The sequence below is a fragment of the Oncorhynchus keta genome, chromosome 28 (genome assembly GCF_023373465.1).
Source record: "Oncorhynchus keta strain PuntledgeMale-10-30-2019 chromosome 28, Oket_V2, whole genome shotgun sequence".
Lineage (NCBI taxonomy): Eukaryota > Metazoa > Chordata > Actinopteri > Salmoniformes > Salmonidae > Oncorhynchus > Oncorhynchus keta.
Window position 1 is genome coordinate 45,265,078 of NC_068448.1, and position 27,754 is coordinate 45,292,831.

Consider the following 27,754-nt stretch of genomic DNA (forward strand, 5'->3'; position numbering starts at 1 on the left):
CTTCCGGCGCCGACAGAGATGGCCGCCTCGCTTCGCATTCCTAGGAAACTATGCAGTTTTTTGTTTTTTTTTACGTGTTATTTCTTACATTGGTACCCCAGGTCATCTTAGGTTTCAATACATACAGTCGAGAAGAACTACTGAACATAAGAGCAGCGTCAACTCACCATCAGTACGACCAAGAATATGACTTTCGCGAAGCAGACCCTGTGTTCTGCCTTTCACCCAGGACAATGGAATGGAATCCCAGCCGGCGGCCCCAAAAAACGACTTTGAAAAAGGGGAAAACGAAGCGGTCTTCTGGTCAGACTCTGGAGACGGGCACATCGTGCACCACTCCCTAGCATTCTCCTCGCCAATGTCCAGTCTCTTGACAACAAGGTTGATGAAATCCGAGCAAGGGTAGCATTCCAGAGGGACATCAGAGACTGTAACGTTCTTTGCTTCACGGAAACATGGCTCACTGGAGAGACGCTATCGGAGACGGTGCAGCCAGCTGGTTTCTCCACGCATCGCGCCGACAGAAACAAACATCTTTCTGGTAAGAAGAGGGGCGGGGGCGTATGCTTTATGGTTAACGTGACGTGGTGTGGCCAAAACCACATACAGGAACTCAAGTCCTTCTGTTCACCTGATTTAGAATTCCTCACAATCAAATGGTGACCGCATTATCTACCAAGGGAATTCTTTTCGATTATAATCACAGCCATATATATTCCCCCCCAAGCAGACACATCGATGGCTCTGAACGAACTTTATTCGACTCTTTGCAAACTGGAATCCATATATCCGGAGGCTGCATTCATTGTTGCTGGGGATTTTAACAAGGCTAATCTGAAAACAAGACTCCCTAAATTGTATCAGCATATCGATTGCGCAACCAGGGATGGAAAAACCTTGGATCATTGCTATTCCAACTTCCGCAACGCATGTAAGGCCCTGCCCCGCCCTCCTTTCGGAAAAGCAGACCACGACTCCATTTTGTTGATCCCTGCCTACAGACAGAATCTAAAACAAGAAGCTCCCGCGCTGAGGTCTGTTCAACACTGGTCCGACCAATCTGATTCCACACTCCAAGACTGCTTCCATCAAGTGGACTGGGATATGTTCCGTATTGCGTCAAGCGACAACATTGACGAATACGCTGATTCAGTGTGCGAGTTTATTAGAACGTGCGTTGAAGATGTCGTTCCCATAGCAACGATTAAAACATTCCCAAACCAGAAACCGTGGATTGATGGCAGCATTCGCGTGAAACTGAAAGCGGAACCACTGCTTTTAATCAGGGCAAGGTGACTGGAAACATGACCGAATACAAACAGTGTAACTATTCCCTCCGCAAGGCAATCAAACAAGCTAAGCGTCAGTATAGAGACAAAGTAGAATCTCAATTCAACGGCTCAGACACAAGAGGTATGTGGCAGGGTCTACAGTCAATCACGGATTACAAAAAGAAAACCAGCACCGTCACGGACCAGGATGTCTTGCTCCCAGGCAGACTAAATAACTTTTTTGCCCGCTTTGAGGACAATACAGTGCCACTGACACTGCCCGCAACTAAAACATGCGCACTCTCCTTCACTGCAGCCGACGTGAGGAAAACATTTAAACGTGTCAACCCTCGCAAGGCTGCAGGCCCAGACGGCATCTCCAGCCACGCCCTCAGAGCATGCGCAGACCAGCTGGCTGGTGTGTTTACGGACATATTCAATCAATCCCTATCCCAGTCTGTTGTTCCCACATGCTTCAAGAGGGCCACCAGTGTTCCTGTTCCCAAGAAAGCTAAGGTAACTGAGCTAAACGACTACCGCCCCGTAGCACTCACTTCCGTCATCATGAAGTGCTTTGAGAGACTAGTCAAGGACCATATCACCTCCACCCTACCTGACACCCTAGACCCACTCCAATTTGCTTACCGCCCAAATAGGCCCACAGACGATGCAATCTCAACCACACTGCACACTGCCCTAACCCATCTGGACAAGAGGAATACCTATGTGAGAATGCTGTTCATCGAATACAGCTCGGCATTCAACACCATAGTACCCTAGACCCTGGGTCTCGACCCCGCCCTGTGCAACTGGGTACTGGACTTCCTGACGGGCCACCCCCAGGTGGTGAGGGTAGGCAACAACATCTCCACCCCGCTGATCCTCAACACTGGGGCCCCACAAGGGTGCGTTCTGAGCCCTCTCCTGTACTCCCTGTTCACCCACGACTGCGTGGCCACACACGCCTCCAACGCAATCATCAAGTTTGCGGACGACACAACAGTGGTAGGCTTGATTACCAACAACGACGAGACTGCCTACAGGGAGGAGGTGAGGGCCCTCGGAGTGTGGTGTCAGGAAAATAACCTCACACTCAACGTCAACAAAACTAAGGAGATGATTGTGGACTTCAGGAAACAGCAGAGGGAACACCCCCCTATCCACATCGATGGAACAGTAGCGGAGAGGGTAGTTAGTTTTAAGTTCCTCGGCATACACATCACAGACAAACTGAATTGGTCCAGCCACACAGACAGCATCGTGAAGAAGGCGCAGCAGCGCCTCTTCAACCTCAGGAGGCTGAAGAAATTCGGCTTGTCACCAAAAGCACTCACAAACTTCTACAGATGCACAATCAAGAGCATCCTGGCGGGCTGTATCACCGCCTGGTACGGCAACTGCTCCGCCCACAACCGTAAGGCTCTCCAGGGGGTAGTGAGGTCTGCACAACGCATCACCGGGGGCAAACTACCTGCCCTCCAGGACACCTACACCACCCGATGTCACAGGAAGGCCATAAAGATCATCAAGGACAGCAACCACCCGGGCCACTGCCTGTTCACCCCGCTATCATCCAGAAGGCGAGGTCAGTACAGGTGCATCAAAGCTGGGACCGAGAGACTGAAAAACAGCTTCTATCTCAAGGCCATCAGATTGTTAAACAGCCACCACTAACATTGAGTGGCTGCTGCCAACACACTGACTCAACTCCAGCCACTTTAATAATGGGAATTGATGGGAAATGATATAAAATATATCAGCCACTTTAAACAATGCTACCTTATATATAATGTTACTTACTTTGTTCATTGTTCATCTCATATGCATACGTATATACTGTACTCTATATCATCTACTGCATCCTTATGTAATACATGTATCACTAGCCACTTTAACTATGCCACTTTGTTTACATACTCATCTCATATGTATATACTGCACTCAATACTATCTACTGTATCTTGCCTATGCCGCTCTGTACCATCACTCATTCATATATCTTTATGTACATATTCTTTATCCCCTTACACTTGTGTCTGTAAGGTAGTAGTTTTGGAATTGTTAGCTAGATTACTTGTTGGTTATTACTGCATTGTCGGAACTAGAAGCACAAGCATTTCGCTACACTCGCACTAACATCTGCTAACCATGTGTATGTGACAAATAAAATTTGATTTGATTTTGATTTGAGCACTCTGGAGCAGGTTTTCATCAAGGATATCTTTACTTTGCTCTGTTAATCTTTCCCTCGATCCTGACAAGTCTCCCAGTCCCTGCCACTGAAAAACATAACCACAGCATGATGCTACCACCACGCTTCACCGTAGGTTTCCGCCAGACGTGACGCTTTGCATTCAGGCCAAATAGTTGATTCTTGGTTTCATCAGACCAAAGAATCTTGTTTCTCATGGTCTGAGAGCCATTTGGCAAACTCCAAGCGGGCTGTCATGTACCTTTTACTGAGAAGTGGCTTCCGTCTGCCCACTCTACCATAAAGACCTGCTTGGTGGAGTGCTGCAGAGATGGTTGTCCTTCTGGAAGGTTCTCCCATCTCCACAGAAGAACTCTAGAGCTCTGTCAAAGTGACCATTGTGTTCTTGGTCACCTCCCTGACCAAGGCCCTTCTCCCCTGATTGCTCAGTTTTCCTAGAGCTGGCCACTCAGCCAGAGTCTTGTTGGTTCCAAACCTCTTCCATTGAAGAATGATGGAGGCCACTGTGTTATTGGGGACCTTCAAAGCTGCAGAAATGTTTTGGTACCCTTCCACAGATCTGTTCCTCGACACAATCCTGTCTCGGAGCTCAACTGACAATTCCTTGGACCTCATTTGCTCTGACGTACCCTGTCAACTGTGGGACCTTATATAGACATGTGTCCAATCAATTGAAATTACCACAGGTGGACTCCAATCAAGTTGTAGAAACATCTCAAGGATGATCAATGGAAACAGGAGCTCCGGAGCTCAATTTCTTGACTTATAGCGAAGAGTTTGAACAGCTATGATTTTTTACAAATATATTTGCAAACATTTAAAAAAAAAACTGTTTTCGCTTTATTATAGGCTAGTGTGCAGATTGCCGAAAAAATATATACAGTTGAAGTCGGAAGTTTACATACACTTAGGTTGGAGTCATTAGCTCATTTTTCAACCACTCCACAAATTGCTTGTTAACAAACTATAGTTTTGGCAAGTTGGTTAGGGCATCTACTTTGTGACGAACACGTAATTCTTCCAACAATTGTTTACAGACAGATTATTTCACTTATATTTCACTATACCACAATTCCAGTTGGTTAGAAGTTTACATACACTAAGTTGACTGTGCCTTTAAACTGCTTGGAAAATTCCAGAAAATTATGTCATGGCTTTAGAAGCTTCTGATAGGCTAATTGACATCATTTGAGTCAATTGGAGGTGTACCTGTGGTTGTCTTTCAAGGCCTACCTTTAAACTCAGTGCCTCTTTGCTAGACATCATGGGAAAACCAAAAGAAATCAGCCAAGACCTCAGAAAAAGAAATTGGACCGCCACAAGTCTGGTTCATCCTTGGGAGCAATTTACAAACGCCTGAAGGTACCACGTTCATCTGTACAAACAAAAGCACCCAAGTATAAACACCATGGGACCACGCAGCCGCCATACCGCTCAGGAAGGAGACGCGTTGCGTTCTGTCTCCTAGAGATGAACGTACTTTGGTGCGAAAACAACAGCAAAGAACAAGAACAACAGCAAAGAACCTTGTGAAGATGCTGGAGGAAACGGGTACAAAAGTATCTGTAGCCAGGGTAAAACGAGTCCCATATCGACATAACCTGAAAGGCCGCTCAGCAAGGAAGAAGCCACTGCTCCAAAACCGCCGTAAAAAAAAGCCAGACTATGGTTTGCAACTGTACATGGGGACAAAGATTGTACTTTTTGGATAATTGTCCTCTGGTCTGATGAAACAAAAATAGAACTGTTTGGCCATAATGACCATTGTTATTTTAGGAGGAAAAAGGGGGAAGCTTGCAAGCCGAAGAACACCATCCCAACCGTGAAGCACAGGGGTGGCAGCATCATGTTGTGGGGGAGCTTTGCTGCAGGAGGGACTGGTGCACTTCACAAAATAGATGGCATCATGAGGTAGGAAAATGATGTGGATATATTGAAGCAACATCTCAACACATTGGTAAGGAAGTTAAAGCTTGGTCGCAAATGTGTCTTCCAAGTGGACAATGACCCCAAGCATACTTCCAAAGTTGTGGCAAAATGGCTTAAGGACAACAAAGTCAAGATATTGGAGTGACTATCACAAAGCCCTGACCTCAATCCTATAGAAAATGCGTGGGCAGAACTGAAAAAGTGTGTGCGAGCAAGGAAGCCTACAAACCTGACTCAGTTACACCAGCTCGGTCAGGAGGAATGGGCCAAAATTCAGTCAACGTATTGTGGGAAGCTTGTGGAAGGCTACCCAAAATATTTGACCCATGTTAAACAATTTACAGGCAATGCTACCAAATACAAATTGAGTGTATGTAAACTTCTGACCCACTATTATTCTGACATTTCACATTCTTAAAATAAAGTGGTGATCCTAACTGACCTAAGACAGGGAATTTGTACTAGGATTAAAATGTCAGGAATTGTGAAAAACTGAGTTTAAATGTATTTGGCTAAGGTGTATGTAAACTTCTGACTTCAACTGAATTTATTCCATTTTAGAATAAGGCTATAATGTAGCAAAATGTAGAAAAAGTAAAAAAAGGGTCTGAATACTTTCCGAAGGCACTGTATGTTAAAACATTTTTTTTTTATCAGACTATTTCCACAGCGACTTACATTTTGTGTATTCATCTTAAAATAGCTAGGTGAGACAACCACATAAAGTAGTACGTTTAAAATCAGCAAATTCTTGCCGAAACGCATCACATTTATGCAGAAACAGAGTTCGCTGTTTTCCTTATTCTCCCGGTTAGTAACCAGATGAAGTATCCTGGGGTAAGGAATGTTTTTACTTATCAGTAATATCAGTCCTAAACTCAGGAGTAATCTTGTTTGCAAAACCCATAGGTCGTGGCAGCATCCTTCTTTCTTTGGTTAGGATAGGAAGATGGTAATTCCTCTGATTCCCTCAGGCTGAGGTTGTCTGAGCTACTGCTAATAGCGGCACAGGGCTCTAACTATGATTTGTCAGGTCTGTCTGTGTTACTGTGTACCTGTCAGGAAGGACTCCAGTACATCTATACTTCCTAACCACCTCCCAATGTCATTATCACTACAGTCTGATAAGGGCCAGATAAGGGCTTGCTACTGTGGAGGAGGATGTGATAAGTGGTGGCCCGCTCATCCTCCCCCTGCAGGTGGACCAATGTTTAGACTTTTAATACATTCTAGGGCTGCAAGATGCGAATCTAATGATGATTTGAAAGAAGTTGCATGAAAGGCATGAGCTCTGTTTGGTTTCTTGCACAGGCTTCTTAACATACTTCAGTCTCTCATTCACAATTTGACAAGCACTTGATAATGCCTCGAATTCCCCGGAGGCGTCGCCTTTGTGCGGCCATAACACCCCTAAAAAAAAAATACATGCCTTTTGCAGCCAGTGGCCGTTGTACCCTTGGGCTGAATATAATAATTAGAATTCCTTCCACAGGTTGCTTGCTCCGAAGAATCCAATTCCGAGATGTATATTGAAGATATTGGAAGAACTGTCCACATTTACTTTGTCAGCAAACAAGATGAGTAGGCCTAACAAATAGCAAAAACTGTTGTCAATCTACAATCTCCCATAGTACAAAGGTTGATCTATTTTACTGGTCAACTTGTAGTTCTGTGCGAGAAAGAAATATTCCAAACAGTCTGGGACAGTTGAGGGATGCAATAGATCCCAAATGAATACAACCACTCGCATCAAATATTTTTTTTTAGAGCAGGCTGATGCAACAGATCAGAATGTTGTAAACATAGGCTATTTCTTTACATTATAAGCGCAGCAATGCGCACACTGAAGTAGACAATGAGCGCAAATGTTCTAAAATGCAAACAATTAGCGGGAAAACACCCTTCTCAAAAGTGACAGCAAATGCAATTACGCATGTAATGCTTTATTATAAAAGATGCATGTTTATGGTGAAAATTCTTCCCCAAACTTGAAACCTAACTCAGTCTACACTCCTTGTAAAGAGGATTCATTTGGGAAGGCAGGGTAGCCTAGTGGTTAGAGCGTTGGACTCGTAACCGAAAGATTGTTCAAATCCCTGAGCTGACAAGGTACAAATCTGTCGTTCTGCCCTTGAACAGGCAGTTAACCCACTGTTCCTGGGCCGTCATTGAAAATAAGAATTTGTTCTTAACTGACTTGCCTAGTTAAATAAAGGTTTACATTTTTTTATAGTGGTTAATTTTAAGTTATTAGTTGTGATTACAACCCTTATCAAAACAAATAGGCCTATGGGCTAGGCTACACGAGGTGTGCGAAGGATTTTATTTATTTTTTCAAAATAATGGCCGATACCAAAAATATAATGCCAAAAAAACGATGCCGATAAACTGATATTTCAAATTTGAGACCTTTTAAGCACTCTAATACAGTTAAATAATTAACACACACACACACACACACACACACACACACACACACACACACACACACACACACACACACACACACACACACACACACACACACACACACACACACACACACACACACACACACACACACACACACACACACACACACACACTGCATCTCAGTGCAAGAGGTGTCACTACACTCCCTGGTTCGAATCCAGGCTGTATCACATCTGGCCATGATTGCGAGTCCCTTAGGGCGGCGCAAAATTGACCCAGCGTTGAAATCACACTGGATGTATTATACATTAGAATTGCTTTGGGGGCATACTTATTTCCCTGTACAGCCTTACCTATGGATTGTGGCTCAATGGCAGTCTACTCAGTGACACCCAGAGAACGTTAACATCATAGCTCTTATTGCGGGACTCTGAAACAACTGAATTGAGCTACATTTATTGTCAACCTAAGTGTATTGAACACTATTCCAGAGGGAAAACAATACTGCGTGAGATGTTGGAGTATCATAACTCAGAGGAGGACGTTGGGGGAAAAAATATATTGGGTATGGAGTAGACTGATACCCCATTTCATTGATCCCCAATCCTTCTTCGGTAAAGCTGTACAGTGCAATATGAATGTCAACACACACATTAGGCTAGGATAAGAGCTACGACGCTAATATTTGCTTAAACTCTTCACAGTTGTGATCTGTGGGTGTCACCGAGTAGACTGATACCCCATTTCATTGCTTCACATTCCAATCTTGTTTAACATGATCTAGTCAAAATATGGCATGATTCCACCAATTGTAACCTTCTGCATCACTTTCAAAGAGGTACTTTTATTTTGAAGGCAAACCACAAATTCCACTATTATGCCTAGCTTCACAACATATAACCCGGTCCGGTTGAGCCTCACTCGGCAGGTGAAGCTAGCTGGCTACTTATGTTAGCTTTGGGCAACAGGGTTAAGCTAATTATTTTCAATAGGCAAACAACAAGTGGTTACCTAGCTAATGTTAGCTTTGGGCAACAGCTAGCTTTGCCCAAAGCTAACGTTATAAGTAGCCAGCTAGCTTCACCTGCCGAGGATTCCTAAATCATTGCTAAGAATAATGACTACAGTTTCTACTGGTCATTGTTTTCAGGCTGGTTGTATTGGTGCTAGCTACCTACCAAGCTAAAGCTAGCTAGCTACCCCAGAAGTTGCGGTCTAACAAATAAATGCTTTATTACTAACGCGGAATTGTAAACACATCGTTAGTGGCCGGTGTCTGCAGACTTTTTTGTACAGCTTTGACAGTGCTAGTGATCTTAGTGGTGGCGCTTGGCTTGCACGTGCAAATTCAGAACACAACATTCTATAAATTAACTGTTATTTCACATGTCAAACAAAGTAGATGTCATAAACTATACTTTAGGCAAGTCAGTTAACAAGAAATTTGTGGAGTGGTTGAAAAACGACTTTTAATGACTCCAACCTAAGTGTATTTAAACTTCCGACTTTAACTGTAGGTATCATTCACAAGAGGTAGGCACATTGATAGTTTACAGACTATTCTTGATTTAATCTTGTCTTTACATATACTAAATCATATTTAGAACTGACGATTATCATGCACCTGTCTCGGAACAGGAGCAAAGCATTTTTTAAAGTCATCTTTGCAATTAAAATAGCGAATTTCCACATTTCCAGTGATTACATTTTATGCCAGCCAGGCAGGCTATACTGCTGTTGTAAAGAGAAGCAATGTGCTTAATATTAGGAAAGTTGAGAAATAAATATAGTAGACCTAGCCAGCCTATAGAAAGCTAATGGGATCCTCTTTTTAATAGAGGCTATCAAAACTATTTTTCCCCCGCAAAAGCATAGCCTATAGAAATGTTGCGCAACATGAGCTCAAAGTGTTTGATTTTCGAAAACGTTTGCATTGATTGAGTAATTAAAGGGACAACAGAGTGGTGAGTACCAGGCAGTTGGCATGTTTGGTAGGCTACTAATGACCATCAGCAGCATCAGAGTTTGGATAAGCCTAATTACCATGACTAAACGGTCACGTGGAATTTGACTACTACGGTCATTACTCATGACCTCAGGTGTAGCGGTAAAACAGTCATACTGATGCAGGTACCTTTTGCAAATGGTCGCATGCGGTTGGACACATGGAGGAGAGAATCATTTTCGCAGTATCCTCAAAACCGTGTCTTTTTGACACAACTGCTGACAGCTACTGTGACATAAACACAAAAAATGCTGCTTGGAGACAAGTGTCCACGATAGTAGGATTGCCAGGTCAGTTTAGTAGTGAGCCTGTGCTAGATGTGGCTAGTTAGCGTTAGCTAGCTAACCTAGTCAATGAGGTGTGTGTGAAAGAAATAGTCAAATAAATTATGATAGTTACTACCCCTGATAACTTTACCATATAATCATGTGTGAAAGAGGGAGTGTGTATGATATATAAATAGTAATAGAAATGGTAGACACTACTGTACCCCTGATATTTTGGTCAGATAACCGTGTGTGTGTGTCTATGCGTACAGTAGGTGACATGTCCTTGATAGCTATCTAATAACTATAGTTATGCTAGGTAATGGTTTGGCTTATGTTCATGTCTATGTAGAAGAAGACTGTAGGTGGAAGTGGAGAGGACTCAAGGACAGGTATCAAAGAGAGAGAAGGGCAGAGAAAGAGAAGAAGAAGTCTGGGTCAGCAGCTTCAGGCCAGCAGCCTTGGCGCTTCTGCCACATTCTTTCTTTTCTGGATTAATTTATTGTGCCGAGGGCAACGAGTGGCAATTTTACAGCCAAACCTTCTACTACGTCATCCACACGTGTTGTTGCCACCGGTGCATCAAGACCCTAAACGTCACCTACAAATGCGACCATCACCTCCACGAGTATGACCACTACCGGTGCAGCCATGGAAGATGATGAAATGGAGGAAGTACCTCTGGATCTAGGACCACCTGAGATTATTATGAACCTCACAGAAGTGACCACTGAGGACCTCGTTGAACAGGATGTGGCCGTGGAGAGAGACAGAGAGAGAAACAAAGAGGAACAATGTCACACCAGGCACCATCGGAGGTACCAGCCCCCAGATACACTCAACTCATTTCAGCAGAGGCTCCTCCAAGCCATCGAGAGAGATGCAGCCCGACCTGATGCTCACAGGAAGGAGGAGGAAGAGACCCTCTTTGCCATGAGCATGGTGCCAACACTGAAGAGGCTGCCTCAGCAAAGAAAAGCAGCAGTCAAGGTTCAAATGTATCAGCTGCTTTTCGAATCAGAGTTCAATGGTACATGTTTTTCTCTCCACATCACAGGTAGTGTCATAAGTGTGCGACAGTGATGTAAAGTAGGTATTTTTTTACAGTATAGTCATGTAGGTTAATTGGTATTGCAGATCAAAGTATTAATATGAGGCAAATGTATAGCTGTTGTTTCTGGGTTAGAAAATTTCTTTCTTTCTTTTCTCTCCAAAACTCTTGAACGTGCCGTCCTTGGCCAGCTCTCCCGCTATCTCTCTCAGAATGACCTTCTTGATCCAAATCAGTCAGGTTTCAAGACTAGTCATTCAACTGAGACTGCTCTTCTCTGTATCACGGAGGCGCTCCGCACTGCTAAAGCTAACTCTCTCTCCTCTGCTCTCATCCTTCTAGACCTATCGGCTGCCTTCGATACTGTGAACCATCAGATCCTCCTCTCCACCCTCTCCGAGTTGGGCATCTCCGGCGCGGCCCACGCTTGGATTGCGTCCTACCTGACAGGTCGCTCCTACCAGGTGGCGTGGCGAGAATCAGTCTCCTCACCACGCGCTCTCACCACTGGTGTCCCCCAGGGCTCTGTTCTAGGCCCTCTCCTATTCTCGCTATACACCAAGTCACTTGGCTCTGTCATAACCTCACATGGTCTCTCCTATCATTGCTATGCAGACGACACACAATTAATCTTCTCCTTTCCCCCTTCTGATGACCAGGTGGCAAATCGCATCTCTGCATGTCTGGCAGACATATCAGTGTGGATGACGGATCACCACCTCAAGCTGAACCTCGGCAAGACGGAGCTGCTCTTCCTCCCGGGGAAGGACTGCCCGTTCCATGATCTCGCCATCACGGTTGACAACTCCATTGTGTCCTCCTCCCAGAGCGCTAAGAACCTTGGCGTGATCCTGGACAACACCCTGTCGTTCTCAACTAACATCAAGGCGGTGGCCCGTTCCTGTAGGTTCATGCTCTACAACATCCGCAGAGTACGACCCTGCCTCACACAGGAAGCGGCGCAGGTCCTAATCCAGGCACTTGTCATCTCCCGTCTGGATTACTGCAACTCGCTGTTGGCTGGGCTCCCTGCCTGTGCCATTAAACCCCTACAACTCATCCAGAACGCCGCAGCCCGTCTGGTGTTCAACCTTCCCAAGTTCTCTCACGTCACCCCGCTCCTCCGCTCTCTCCACTGGCTTCCAGTTGAAGCTCACATCCGCTACAAGACCATGGTGCTTGCCTACGGAGCTGTGAGGGGAACGGCACCTCAGTACCTCCAGACTCTGATCAGGCCCTACACCCAAACAAGGGCACTGCGTTCATCCACCTCTGGCCTGCTCGCCTCCCTACGACTGAGGAAGTACAGTTCCCGCTCAGCCCAGTCAAAACTGTTCGCTGCTCTGGCCCCTCAATGGTGGAACAAACTCCCTCACGACGCCAGGACAGCGGAGTCAATCACCACCTTCCGGAGACACCTGAAACCCCACCTCTTTAAGGAATACCTAGGATAGGATAAAGTAATCTTTCTCACCCCCCCCCCCCTTAAAAGATTTAGATGCACTATTGTAAAGTGGCTGTTCCACTGGATGTCATAAGGCGAATGCACCAATTTGTAAGTCGCTCTGGATAAGAGCGTCTGCTAAATGACAAATGTAAATGTAAAATATCCTAAACAGTTTGCTATCAAAACATCTGCCTGTCATATTCATCTTTTGATCTGAAATACAAATTCCATAAGTAAACAGCAAGTATTACCAACTTTACCACACTGTTCCTATATTTATGCCATTAACTACACTATGCAAGCAGTATTTAGTTAACATAAATCCCACCTTTTATGGTGTCATATTATGTTAAGCTTGTATGTGTTGTTTTTCTCTTCGCTTTCAGAAATAGAGTCAATTTAGCTGACCAGCTCACAGGAAGGACAGGAAGAGGAGAGGAGTTGTCTGGTTGCTGTTTTGACCTCCCTCATTGTACCTTTCTTTTCACACACGTCAGTTCCCTTTAAATTCAGTCAATTCATAAAGTAATTTGTTTATAAAAAGTCTTAGGATAGCATTCATTATTAGTGTTACATAGATTTCTAAATTGAAACTCATACAGAGTTTTCACAGATGCTCTTGGTCTCTTACGAGACTAAAGGTCAATATATTTCTTTAATTTAAAACCACTTGAAAACCAGGGTGTTGAAACATTTTGTGATGTTCTGTTCCATTGACTGGTCCATGACATCCAGGGGCCATTTGTTTGTTTAGCTGTGTTATGGCTACATATTACTCCCTTTTTCTCAGAGACAGAGACACACACACCTCTTCGTACCTCAGATCTCCAGTGCCCTGCCCTCTCTCTCTTTATGGCCATGTCTGAAGTTCCCCTACTACGTCTAGGCTTTATGAGTAGTCCCTGTATCAGTCTGCAGTTGTACCAAAAATACATGCTCTTGCTGTTCTCTTACAGATTACAGGCTACACATTCATTAAAAAAAAAAAATAATAATTTACACGCATGCACACACCTCTTTCAATAGTTTTATTTTTTAAAACATTTTTACAACACACTGTTGTTCTTGTCATGTTCTTTCCTGTGCTTGAATACTTATTAAATTATAATGTTTTCATAGACAGTTGTTTATTAATATCTAATTTAGACTTAATCTGCTTATTTCTTCCCAACACCTTTGCTGATCTAAGACAAGATGAGAGTAAAAACACATTCTCTTCCTAAGTAGTTTTTTTCCCCCACCTGTATTTTGTCAGGCCAGTGAACATGGTGGTAAACTGTACTATTTGTATGGACCCTAGGTTACCCTTTGTTATCATACTAACTGTATGTCGTATGTGCAAAAAAAACCTACATTCATAATTTGCTACTTTGTCAAATCTACGCAAACATAAATCGAACGTATGCACCACACAGAACGCACTGCATCTGCAACGCAATGCTGCAAGGGAAATGCAGCGTTCAATTGGAAATTAATGTACTTCTGGTGTATCGAAACGCAGACGGTGTGTTCGAAGAGTTACATGCTGACCGCGTGAGTGTTGCAAAATACATGTGCACATATAAGCATTGAACCCACACTGCTCACAAGCGTCTACATAGCCAGGGGCTAAAAAATAACTTGGTTATATTTGTGGCGCTTGACCCGCTGCAAGTCCCCGCCTCTCCCATCTCCTCATTGTTTTTAGGAGCATATACCCACGTGGGTGATTGAAAGATGAACTGAGGTCCACACGCCAATGCAGTTGTTATTGGTTATGCAACTTAAAGTTGGTTGCCAACCACCAAAGTCCAAAGAAGACAAAGCCAGAAGGAGGGGAGATTGTTTCTTGCAAACTCTGTTTACTAATTAATCCACAGATTAAAGGTTAGAGGACCTTATGCATTTTAGGTCAAATAACAACCCAATGTTTATATCCCAGGACAAATTAGCTAGCATCAGCAAGCTAGCGAGCTACATTTCCATAAATGTTTAGCTTCATTGGGATAGGGGGCAGCATTTTCACTTTTGTTTGAAAAGCATTCCCAGAGTAAACTGCCTACTACTCAGTCCCAGATGCTAATATATGCATATTATTAGTAGTATTGGATAGAAAACACTCTGAAGTTTCTAAAACCATTTGAATTATGTCTGTAAGTATAGCAGAACTCACAGGGCAGGCAATCTCCCAAACTGTTTTTGGAATACTGAAAGTTGGGGCAACATTGACGTCATCGCCCCCAACCCTTCCCAACCAGCTATGGATCTGGAGACACTTTATGTCTTCCACTAGATGTCCTCATTCAGTAGAGCGTTTTTATTGAGCAAATCCCGCGAGCTTTGACCCTTCGGGAGGCGAAAAAGTCTGTGTCGCGAGAAAATACATGGGCGTTAGAGCGCGCTTTTGGAACAGACCTTCCTTTGTTCCAGAATGCCTGAGAAGGAGTATGATTGCCCGGTTGAATTGAGAATTGTTTTGTACATTTATAACATCCTAAAGCTTGATTCTGCACTTAGTTTGACCAGTTTAGTCGACATATAATATGTAATTTTGAAGTTTTGATGCGCAACTGTTCGGGACCAGAAGTAATTTTGGATGCATTTCAGCTGGAACTCGTAGCATATGCTACTGTAAGGACACACGAACTGAAACCAAACTATATATTAGGTAAGTATGACTCCGTCCACTACATTCTGATCGAAGACCATCATTTTCACCGTAAAACATTTTAGAAATCTGACACGCTGGGTAGATGAACAAGGTGTTTATCTTTCATTTGAGCTATTGGACTAATGTGTGGAGGTTAAATATTTCTAAGAATATTTTTGCATTCTGTGCGCCACTGTTTCAGTTGAGCGGGGTCACCCCTTGGGGAACATGTACCGAGGAGAAGTTTATCTAAAGTTCCATGCATTACACTTGTATTTTCATCAACATTTATAATGAGTATTTCTGTAAATTGATGTGGCTCTCTGCAAAATCACTGCATGTTTTGGAACTACTGAACATAACACGCCAATGTAAAATGAGATTTTTGGATATAAATATGCACTTTATCGAACAAAACATACATGTATTGTGTAACATGAAGTCCTATGAGTATCATCTGGTTAGAGATTTTATCTCCATTTGTGCTTTTTGTGACCTAAACACAATTGTTTGTGGAGCTTTCGCTGTAAACCATTTTTGAAATCAGACACTGTGGCTGGATTAACGAGAATGTTATCTTTAAAATGGTGCTCAATACTTGTATGTTTGAGAAATTTTATTTATGAGATTTGTTGATTTTTATTTGGCGCCCTGCAATTTCATTGACTGCTAGCGGAACCCCGTTCCCAGACAGGTTAATGCTTTTCGATCTGTCCCCAAATTAATGTAGTTGGTTCAGAGTTCGTTTTGGATGCAGTTTTTTCAAACAGCTAGAGCTGAAGAAACGTATGCATCCCTAATGGCACCCAATTCCATTTATAGTGCACTACTTTTGACCAAGACCCATAGAGCTCTGGTCAAAAGTAGAGCATTATGAAGGGAATAGGGTGCCATTTCAGGACTCATCCCGGTTTACTTTGGGCCATTGAAGTGTCACCGTTTGAAACAATGTCTGTCTCGTCAAAAGCACCCTCGTTTCCGTGGCAATGGTGATCAAAGTCAGGACACGCTTTACTGAACCCGGGGCATAATCATATGAATGACCTTGTTTACAAGAGAGGCCCTTAAGAGGTAGCCTGGCTTTTAACTTATTACAATCAACTAGAGTGATTAGGCCTTGCCAAGTGGTGTTTGGAAATTGTGGGCTGGAGAGTGAATGTTTTGTCCACAAATGTTTATTCTCCAAATCATAAGTGGACTTCAATAGGGACAAGGAAAGACAATGACATCAGGCTGTGTATGTATCAACCATCTCAGAGTAGGAGAGATGATTTCAGTTTTGCCTTTTAGATAACAATGAATAAGATTACATGAACATGGGACCTGATCCTAGATCAGCACTTCTACTCTAAGAAGCTTGATACATACAGATTCAAAAATATGAGACTAATTCCACGTACCAGGTATCTTTAAGGTCAACAAGCCAATTGCATTGTGACTAGACAACTTCTCTTAATGACATGCCACACAGTTGTGGACATACAGTGCCTTGCGAAAGTATTCGGCCCCCTTGAACTTTGCGACTTTTTGCCACATTTCAGGCTTCAAACAAAGATATAAAACTGTATTTTTAATGACTGTATTCTTCAGTTTTTGATTTGTTAAAAAGTTTGAAATATCCAATAAATGTCATTCTACTTCATGATTGTGTCACACTTGTTGTTGATTCTTCACAAAAAAATACAGTTTTATATCTTTATGTTTGAAGCCTGAAATGTGGCAAAAGGTCGCAAAGTTCAAGGGGGCCGAATACTTTCGCAAGGCACTGTATTTAATCTCTCCCTATCCCAGTCTGCTGTCCCCATATGCTTTAAGATGGGCACCATTGTTCCTGTACCCAAGAATGCAAAGGTAACTGAACTAAATGACTATCACCCCTTAGCACTCACTTCTGTCATCATGAAGTGCTTTGAGAGAATAGTCAAGGATCATATCACCTCCACCTTGACCATCACACTAGACCCACTTCAATTTGCTTACCACCCCAATAGGTCCACAGATGACGCAATCACCATCACACTGCCCTATCCCATCTGGACAGGAGGAATACCTATGTAAGAATGCTGTTCATCGAATGTTGAGCTATAGTCAACACCATAGTACCCTCCAAACTCGAGGCCCTGGGTCTGAAGCCCCGCCCTGTGTAATTGGGTCTTGGACTTCCGGACGGGCCGCTCCCAGGTTGTGAAGGTAGGAACAACTTCTCCACTTCACTGATCCTCAACACTGGGGCCCCACAAGGGTCCCCTCTTGTACTCACTGTCCACCAATGACTGCGTGGCCAAACAACTCCAACTCAATCAGTTGCAGACGACACAACAGTAGTAGGCTTGATTACCAACGACGAGACAGCCTACAGAGAGGAGGTGAGGCCTCGGAGTGTGGTGTCAGGAAATAACCTCTCAATCAACACCTACAGCACCCGATGTCACAGGAAGGCCAAAAAGATCAAGGACAACAACCACCCGAGCCACCGCCTGTTCACCCCGCAACCATCCAGAAGGTGAGGTCAGTACAGGTGCATCAAAGCTGGGATCGAGAGACGGAAAAACAGCTTCTATCTCAAGGCCATCAGATTGTAAAATAGCAATCACTAGCACAGAGTGGCTGCTACCGATATAGACTAGAAGCTTTTGGCCACTTTATAAAAGGAACACTCGTGACTTTATTAATGTTACCTTAAATAGGTTTATATACCTTGCATTACTCATTTCACATACTGTATTCTATACTATCTATTGCATCTTAGCCTATGCTGTCCTAAATTGCTCATCCATATATTTATATATTGTTACTCCATTCCTTTACTTAGATTTTGGTGTATTAGGTATTTGTTGTTAAATTGTTAGATATTACTTGTTAGATATTGCTGCACTACACTCGCAATAACATCTGCTAAAACAAGCCTGCTAAACACGTGTATGACAGGATGGCTGACATGTTACGTGCTCCTAACCAACTGTGATATTATGTTAGTTTGTTTGCAACTTATTTTGTACATAATGTTGCTGCTACTGTCTCTTATGACCGAAAATAACTTCTGGACATCAGAACAGCGATTACGCACCTCAAACTGGAAGCTTTTTCCCTTAACGAATCCAACGTGAGGATATACTGCTTCCTCGGGAACAGGCCCAAATCTCCGTCATTTGCGTGAAGAAAAGGCAGAGAAAAAGGGGGCCTAGGTCGGGCTGCCTTCTGAGAATTTGTAGGCGAGTGAGTAAACCCCCACTGCCATCCGTTCTCTTGGCCAACGTGCAATGGAAAATAAAATAGATGACCTATGATCATTATCCTACCGACGGGACATTAAAAACTGTTATATCTTATGTTTCACCGAGTTGTGGCTGCTCGACAAAAAGGATAATATGGAGCTGGCAGGATTTTTTTGCACTGGCAGGACAGAGAAGCTGTGTCTGGTTGACAAGGGGTGGGGGTGTGTGCATTTGTCAATAACAGCTGGTGCGCAATGTCTAATATTAAAGAAGTTTCGGGGTATTGCTCACCTGAGGCAGAGTACCTTATAATAAGCTGTAGACTGCACCTCTTACCAAGAGAGTTCTCATCTATATTATTCTTAGCCGTGTATTTATCACCAGAAACCGATGCTGGCACTAAGACCACACTCAACCAACTGTTTAAGGCCATTAGCAAACAAGAATATGCTTATCCAGAAGCGGCGCTCCTAGTAGCCAGGGACTTTAATGCAGGCAAACAAATCAATTACACCTCATTTCTACCAGCATGTCACATGTGTAACAAAAAAAAAAACTCACCCACCCTCCATTTGGCAAAACTGACCATAACTCTATTCTCCTGATTCTTGCTTACAAGCAAAAACTATAGTAGGAAGTACCAGGATTCGCTCAATACGGAAGTGGTCAGATGACGAGGATGCTACGCTACAGGACTGTTTTGCTAGCACAGACTGGAAAATGTTCCAGGATTCATCCAATGGCATTGAGGAGTATATCACCTCAGTGCATCGACGACGTCGTCCCCACAGTGACCGTACGTACATATCCCAACCAGAAGCCGTGGATTACAGGCAACATCTGCATCAAGCTAAAGGCTAGAGCTGCAGCTTTCAAGGAGCTGGACACTAATCCGGACACTTATAAGAAATCCCGCTATGCCCTCAGACGAATCATCAAACAAGCAAAGTATCAATACAGGATTAAGATTGAATCCTACTACACTGGCTCTGACACTTGTCGGATGTGGCAGGGCTTGAAAACTATTACGGAGTGCAAAAGGAAACCCAGCCGCGAGCCTAACAGACGAGCTAAATGCCTTTTATGCTCACTTTGAGGCAAGCAACACTGAAGCATGCATGAGAGCACTAGCGGTTCTGGACGACTGTGTGATAACGCTCTCGGTAGCCAATGTGAGCAAGACCTTTAAACAGGTCAACATTCACAAAGCCGCGGGCCAGACGGATTACCAGAATGTGTACTTAAAGCATGCACAGACCAACTGTCAAGTGTCTTTACTGAAATTTTCAACCTCCCTGACCGAGTCTGTAATTCCAACATGTTTCAAGCAGATCATCATAGTCCCTGTGCCCAAGGAAGCTAAGGTAACCTGCCTAAATGATTACCGCCCCGTAGCACTCCCTTCGGTAGCCATGAAGTGCTTTGAAAGGCTGGTCATGGCTTACATCAACAGCATCCTCCCGGACACCCTAGACCAACTCCAATTTGCATACCTCCGCAACAGATCCACAGATGACGCAATGTCAACAGCACTCCACACTGCCCTTTCCCACCTGGACAAAAGGAACACCTATTTGAGAATATGGTTCATTGACTACAGCTCAGCGTTCAACACCATAGCGCCCACGAAGCTCATCACTAAGCTAAGGACCCTGGAACTAAACACCTCCCTCAGCAACTGGATCCTGGACTTCCTGACAGGCCACCCCCAGGTGGTAAGGGTAGGCAACGTCAGGTCTGCCACGCTGATCCTCAACACTGGGGCCCCTCAGGGGTGTGTACTTAGTCCCCTCCTGTACTCCTGCTTCACAACTCCATCATTAAGTTTGCTGACGACACAGTGGTAAGCCTGATCACTGACAATGACGAGGCAGCGTATAGGGAGGAGGTCCGAGACCTGGCAGTGTGGTGCCAGGATAACAACCTCTCCCTCAATGTGAGCAAGACAAAGAAGCTGATTGTGGATGACAGGAAAAGACGGGCTAAACAGGCACTCATTAACATCGACGGGCTGTCGTGGAGCGGGTCGAGAGTTAAGTACCTTGGTGTCCACATCAACAAATTATCCTCATGGTCCAAACAGACCAAGACAGTTGTGAAGAGGGCACGACAACACCGTTTCCCCCTCAGGAGACTGAAAAGACTTGGCATGGGTCCCCAGATCCTCAAAAAGTTATACAGCTGCACCATCGAGAGCATCCTGACCTGTTGCATCTCCGCCTGGTATGGCAACTGCTTGGCATCTGACCGTAAAGCAGTACGGAGGGTAGTGCGTACGACCCAGCACATCACTGGGGCCAAGCTTCCTGCCATCTAGGACCTAAATACTAGGCAGTGTCAGAGGAAGGCCCCCAAAAATTGTCAAAGACTCCAGTCACCCAAGTCAGACTGTTCTCTCTGCTACCGCACGGCAAGCAGTACCGGAGGGCCAAGTCTAGGACCAAAAGGATCCTGAACAGTTTCAACCCCCAAGCCATAAGACTGCTGAACAATTCATCAAATGACCACAGGACTATTTACATTCACCCCCCCCTCTCCATTTGTTTTGTACACTTCTGCTACTCACAGTTTCTCTATACATAGTCACTCCACCCCTACCTACATGTACATATTACCTCGACTAACGTTTACCCCTGCACATTGACGCAATACCCCCTGTATGAAGCCTCGTTATTGTTATTTTATTGTGTTAAGAAAATATTTACCAAATAATTGGTTTAACTCTTTCTTGAACTGCACTGTTGGTTAAGGGCTTTGGCGCATATGACAAATAGTTTGATTTTAATAAAATTTGAAACGAGGCGAACAACTAGGTCAAACTGGCCCATAAAAAAAAACACCCATACGTAGAATGTATGCACACATGACTGTAAGTCGCTTTGGATAAAAACGTCTGCTAAATGGCATATATTTTTTTTATATATTTAAATATTACTTTCTTAGACTGCGTCCAAAAAGGGCACCCTATTCCCTCTATATTGCACTTAGTTGTGTGCTATGTAGGGAATAGTGTTCGGAGTTCTAAATTTGAGCAGCTGCTGAAAAATGAGCTCCTGTATATATTGAGATTTAAATGTTTTTTTAGAGTGAAAAAATCGAAAAAAATCAAGAGAAAACTGCAAGACTCAATAGAAGACAAAACAAGGAACAAACCAAAAAAGACAGGCTTTTGAAAAATGAACTATTTTTCATAAAATTGTACAGTTATCTTAGCTAGCTGAATTGCTAGCAGAATTGTTTACTTGTTGCTAAGCAGTTGCTAGGGACTCTCCTGGAAGAAGCTAGCTAGCTTACAAAGAATAACAACAAAAAATATCTAGTTAACAGAAGAAAGGAAGACAAAATAAGGACAAAAGAAGGACAGAAGAAAAAGGAAAAGAAAGAGGACAACAAAGTGAAACAGTCAGCACTTCTATTGCAACTTCGTATTTCGTCGTCCTAACGTAGTCTACACTGCTATCTGCCCAGCAGCTAGCCAGCTAGCAAACGTCCACCGTCTACCGAATAGCAGCACTGTAGAAACTATTACACTCAACTGAACGACTTGATTAGTGTAGTGTTAGCTAGCTACATAGTTGTCTTTGCTGTCTTCGTATCCAAGATAATTGTGTAGTTTAGAGCGTGTAGTCTTAGAGTGATTATCTTAATTTACCGAGGTTAGCTAGCCAGCTATTTGTCGTCCTTAACGTAGGAGACACTGCTAGCTAGCCAACAGCTAGCCAACGTCTACTGAATAGAACTTCCGCACTCAACAACCCGGTCGCATTCCGCTTCGCTCCACAGGTAGTATCACATTTTCATTTCATTTCATTACAGCACAACGGTTTGATTTGTTTGATCGTAGCTAGCTACATAGCCGTCTGTGTATCAAAGATAATTGTGTAGTCTAGAGCGATTTTCTAGGTTAGCTAGCCAGCTATTGTCGTTCTTTTAACGCAACGTAACGTAATCAACACTGCTAGCTAGCCAGCTAGCCCCCGAATAGCAGCACTGTAGAAACTATTACACTCAACGGAACGACTTGATTAGTGTAGTGTCAACAACGCAGCCACTGCCAGCTAGCCTACAAAGTCAACAACGCAGCCACTGCCAGCTAGCCTACTTCAGCAGTACTGTATCATTTTAGTCAATAAGATTCTTGCTACGTAAGCTTAACTTTCTGAACATTTGAGACGTGTAGTCCACTTGTCATTCCAATCTCCTTGCATTAGCGTAGCCTCTTCTGTAGCCTGTCAACTATGTGTCTGTCTATCCCTGTTCTCTCCTCTCTGCACAGACCATACAAACGCTCCACACAGCGTGGCCGCGGCCACCCTAATCTGGTGGTCCCAGCGCGCACGACCCACGTGGAGTTCCAGGTCTCCGGTAGCCTCTGGAACTGCCGATCTGCGGCCAACAAGGCAGAGTTCATCTCAGCCTATGCCTCCCTCCAGTCCCTCGACTTCTTGGCACTGACGGAAACATGGATCACCACAGATAACACTGCTACTCCTACTGCTCTCTCTTCGTCCGTCCACGTGTTCTCGCACACCCCGAGAGCTTCTGGTCAGCGCGGTGGTGGCACCGGGATCCTCATCTCTCCCAAGTGGTCATTCTCTCTTTCTCCCTTACCCATCTGTCTATCGCCTCCTTTGAATGTCATGCTGTTACAGTTACCAGCCCTTTCAAGCTTAACATCCTTATCATTTATCGCGGTCCAGGTCCCCTCGGAGAGTTCATCAATGAGCTTGATGTCTTGATAAGCTCCTTTCCTGAGGACGGCTCACCTCTCACAGTTCTGGGCGACTTTAACCTCCCCACGTCTACCTTTGACTCATTCCTCTCTGCCTCCTTCTTTCCACTCCTCTCCTCTTTTGACCTCACCCTCTCACCTTCCCCCTACTCACAAGGCAGGCAATACGCTCGACCTAATCTTTACTAGATGCTGTTCTTCCACTAACCTCATTGCAACTCCCCTCCAAGTCTCCGACCACTACCTTGTATCCTTTTCCCTCTCGCTCTCATCCAACACTTCCCACACTGCCCCTACTCGGATGGTATCGCGCCGTCCCAACCTTCGCTCTCTCCCCCGCTACTCTCTCCTCTTCCATCCTATCATCTCTTCCCTCTGCTCAAACCTTCTCCAACCTATCTCCTGATTCTGCCTCCTCAACCCTCCTCTCCTCCCTTTCTGCATCCTTTGACTCTCTATGTCCCCTATCTTCCAGGCCGGCTCGGTCCTCCCCTCCCGCTCCGTGGCTCGACGACTCATTGCGAGCTCACAGAACAGGGCTCCGGGCAGCCGAGCGGAAATGGACCTGGCAAACATTTTCCTCCTCTGTCTCTGCTGCTAAAGCCACCTTCTCCAAGCATCTGCCCTAACCCTAGGAAGCTCTTTGCCACCTTCTCCTCCCTCCTGAATCCTCCCCTCTCTGCAGATGACTTCGTCAACCATTTTGAAAAGAAGGTCGACGACATCCGATCCTCGTTTGCTAAGTCAAACGACACCGTTGGTTCTGCTCACACTGCCCTACCCTGTGCTCTGACCTCTTTCTCCCCTCTCTCTCCAGATGAAATCTCGCGTCTCGTGACGGCCGGCCGCCCAACAAGCTGCCCGCTCGACCCTATCCCCTCCTCTCTTCTCCAGACCATTTCCGGAGACCTTCTCCCTTACCTCACCTCGCTCATCAACTCATCCCTGACCGCTGGCTACGTCCCTTCCGTCTTCAAGAGAGCGAGAGTTGCACCCCTTCTGAAAAAACCTACACTCGATCCCTCCGATGTCAACAACTACAGACCAGTATCCCTTCTTTCTTTTCTCTCCAAAACTCTTGAACGTGCAGTCCTTGGCCAGCTCTCCCGCTATCTCTCTCAGAATGACCTTCTTGATCCAAATCAGTCAGGTTTCAAGACTAGTCATTCAACTGAGACTGCTCTTCTCTGTATCACGGAGGCGCTCCGCACTGCTAAAGCTAACTCTCTCTCCTCTGCTCTCATCCTTCTAGACCTATCGGCTGCCTTCGATACTGTTAACCATCAGATCCTCCTCTCCACCCTCTCCGAGTTGGGCATCTCCGGCGCGGCCCACGCTTGGATTGCGTCCTACCTGACAGGTCGCTCCTACCAGGTGGCGTGGCGAGAATCTGTCTCCTCACCACGCGCTCTCACCACTGGTGTCCCCCAGGGCTCTGTTCTAGGCCCTCTCCTATTCTCGCTATACACCAAGTCACTTGGCTCTGTCATAACCTCACATGGTCTCTCCTATCATTGCTATGCAGACGACACACAATTAATCTTCTCCTTTCCCCCTTCTGATGACCAGGTGGCGAATCGCATCTCTGCATGTCTGGCAGACATATCAGTGTGGATGACGGATCACCACCTCAAGCTGAACCTCGGCAAGACGGAGCTGCTCTTCCTTCCGGGGAAGGACTGCCCGTTCCATGATCTCGCCATCACGGTTGACAACTCCATTGTGTCCTCCTCCCAGAGCGCTAAGAACCTTGGCGTGATCCTGGACAACACCCTGTCGTTCTCAACTAACATCAAGGCGGTGTCCCGTTCCTGTAGGTTCATGCTCTACAACATCCGCAGAGTAGGACCCTGCCTCACACAGGAAGCGGCGCAGGTCCTAATCCAGGCACTTGTCATCTCCCGTCTGGATTACTGCAACTCGCTGTTGGCTGGGCTCCCTGCCTGTGCCATTAAACCCCTACAACTCATCCAGAACGCCGCAGCCCGTCTGGTGTTCAACCTTCCCAAGTTCTCTCACGTCACCCCGCTCCTCCGCTCTCTCCACTGGCTTCCAGTTGAAGCTCGCATCCGCTACAAGACCATGGTGCTTGCCTACAGAGCTGTGAGGGGAACGGCACCTCAGTACCTCCAGGCTCTGATCAGGCCCTACACCCAAACAAGGGCACTGCGTTCATCCACCTCTGGCCTGCTCGCCTCCCTACCACTGAGGAAGTACAGTTCCCGCTCAGCCCAGTCAAAACTGTTCGCTGCTCTGGCTCCCCAATGGTGGAACAAACTCCCTCACGACGCCAGGACAGCGGAGTCAATCACCACCTTCCGGAGACACCTGAAACCCCACCTCTTTAAGGAATACGATGCACTATTGTAAAGTGGCTGTTCCACTGGATGTCATAAGGTGAATGCACCAATTTGTAAGTCGCTCTGGATAAGAGCGTCTGCTAAATGACTTAAATGTAAATGTAAATGAATAGGATGCCATTTGAGATGCACTCTTAGTAAATCTAGACCCTTGCTGAGTAGTAGTTATTTTTTCCCACTGTTGATCAAAGTACATGGAACACACAACCATGGGAAATGGCTTATGCACCCCGAGGCAGGAGACTAATAACCATTATGATAATATGATCATAGTAATAATATAAATATTACATAGCGAAGATCAGAAATGACAGCAATCACAATGAAAGGAAATCAATGTGGAGCCAAATTGGGGCACTGGAAAGGCCTATACGAGGCATATCTTCAGGGATCTGATTTTCAGCCTGACAGTCTGAGGACAGACGCTGGGAGACGAGAAGCAAGTACAGGGAGTGAATATTTAATAAATAACAGACATGAAACAAAACACGGACAGGTGAGTCCAATGAAGCACGTAATGATGGTGGCAGGTTTGCGTGATGCCTGGCACCCTCGAATGATGGTGACAGGTTTGCGTGATGCGTGATGCCTGGCACCCTCGAACGCCGGAGAGGGGGATGTGGGACCAGGCATGACACAATCAGCCTACCAGAGATTTGAATAAGGGAAATTGATACCCTTAAGAGTGATACAGTAGATAGCAATTGAGCCTGGCGGCGAGGTTGTTACCACAGTAACATAGACTTAACATATATTTCTTAAGGTTATGAAGTGGCAATAGAGGTGGATGAGGAGGAAACCCTTTACACAAGTGAGCAAGTGAGAGGATGTCTCCATTTCCTGCTTGAGGCTTGGTCATCTTGCTCGGTGGCCTCCTTTGCAGCCTTCTGCACTCTTTTCCTCGCGGAGCAGCACTGGGGGAAAAAACGTTTCTGTGAAGTCATCACCTTCTCTAATCTACGTTTAGTCAAGTCACCAAAATATATGCATACAAGGACTGGGAGAAGCTGGTAAAAAAAACAGGAAGGAGGTAAGTGGCGAAGACTGCTACAGTGTGAAGGCCTGTGATACGTCATAACAGCTGATTGGTTAGAAATTGAATAAATGGATTGGAGGGATTTTCCCCACTTCTAAGGAAGTGCCATATTTCATTTTGTAAGTCAAGGCGACTCAAACATATAATAAACAAGAAATCCTCCATGACTGAGATTCCCTCTTCTTGCACATGCAATCTATCAGTGAGAGCTGTCAACCATTCAAAATGAAATATGGCACTGTGTTGCAATTTTAAAATATCACAAATTATCTAAAATAGCAGTTCCAGTTGACAGGTGACTCAAGAGTAGGCATTTACAACTTCAGGCCACCAGTGGCAGAGCTTCAACTACTGTACAAATCCTTCATGTTCCATGAAATAACTTAATACTGCATGATGAAAGGAGCAATGAAGGTTTCCCAGTAAGCTTTCTAATTCTTCAGACATGGGAATCAAGTAGGGCTAACATCTGCACTGTGTCCACTTAAACTATTGTTCTGGTCAAAATCTTTGTACCTGCTCTGAAAACAAGTCTGCACTACAGTCAATTAAAAAGGGCCCCTTGGGCAAGTTCCTCAGTTTTGAAATAACTGCAGTCAATACCCATTATATTTCATAAGAGTTTTACCTCCTAGGCCTGTAGGACCTGCACAGCATGACCCCTCTGGGAAATTATAGAACTTGGGACACTCATTGTACAGTAAGCTATAAGACAACGCTTATAGGAAAGCCAAGTCTAACAGCTGCTCAGTTAAGAGTGGTTATTGCAGTAGTAGTGAAATCTACAAATAATATAACATGAAGAGTATCGTTCAAGTCTATAAAAAGCTTTTTGTAGCCTTGATCAACAAGACAAGCACAAAACTCTTGAAAGCCTCAATTCAAGTGTTGTAGATAAAATGTGTTTCAGTAGCAGAAACAATTTTAGGCCTTTCAATTGTGTGGCATACAAGTATGGACCACAGATTACACTGACATACAGTGCACACGGAAAGTATTCAGACCACTTGACATTTTCCACGTTGTTACGTTACAGCCTTATTCTAAAATGTGTTCAATTGTTTTTTCCCCTCAACAATTCCATACTCCCGTATGGACTCCGAGTTGCAGCGATGGGACAAGACTAACTACCAATTGGATACTTCGAAATTGGGTTGGGAAAAAAAAGGGTAAAATAAGAAAGTTTTAA

The 27,754-nt window shown here is 44.6% G+C and overlaps 1 protein-coding gene across 2 annotated transcripts in view; it reads right to left on the minus strand.

Moving 5' to 3' along the window:
• Positions 1 to 27,754, minus strand: part of LOC118361477 (anion exchange protein 2-like) — a 118,788-nt gene that overhangs the window by 57,753 nt on the left and 33,281 nt on the right. The window lies entirely within an intron of this gene.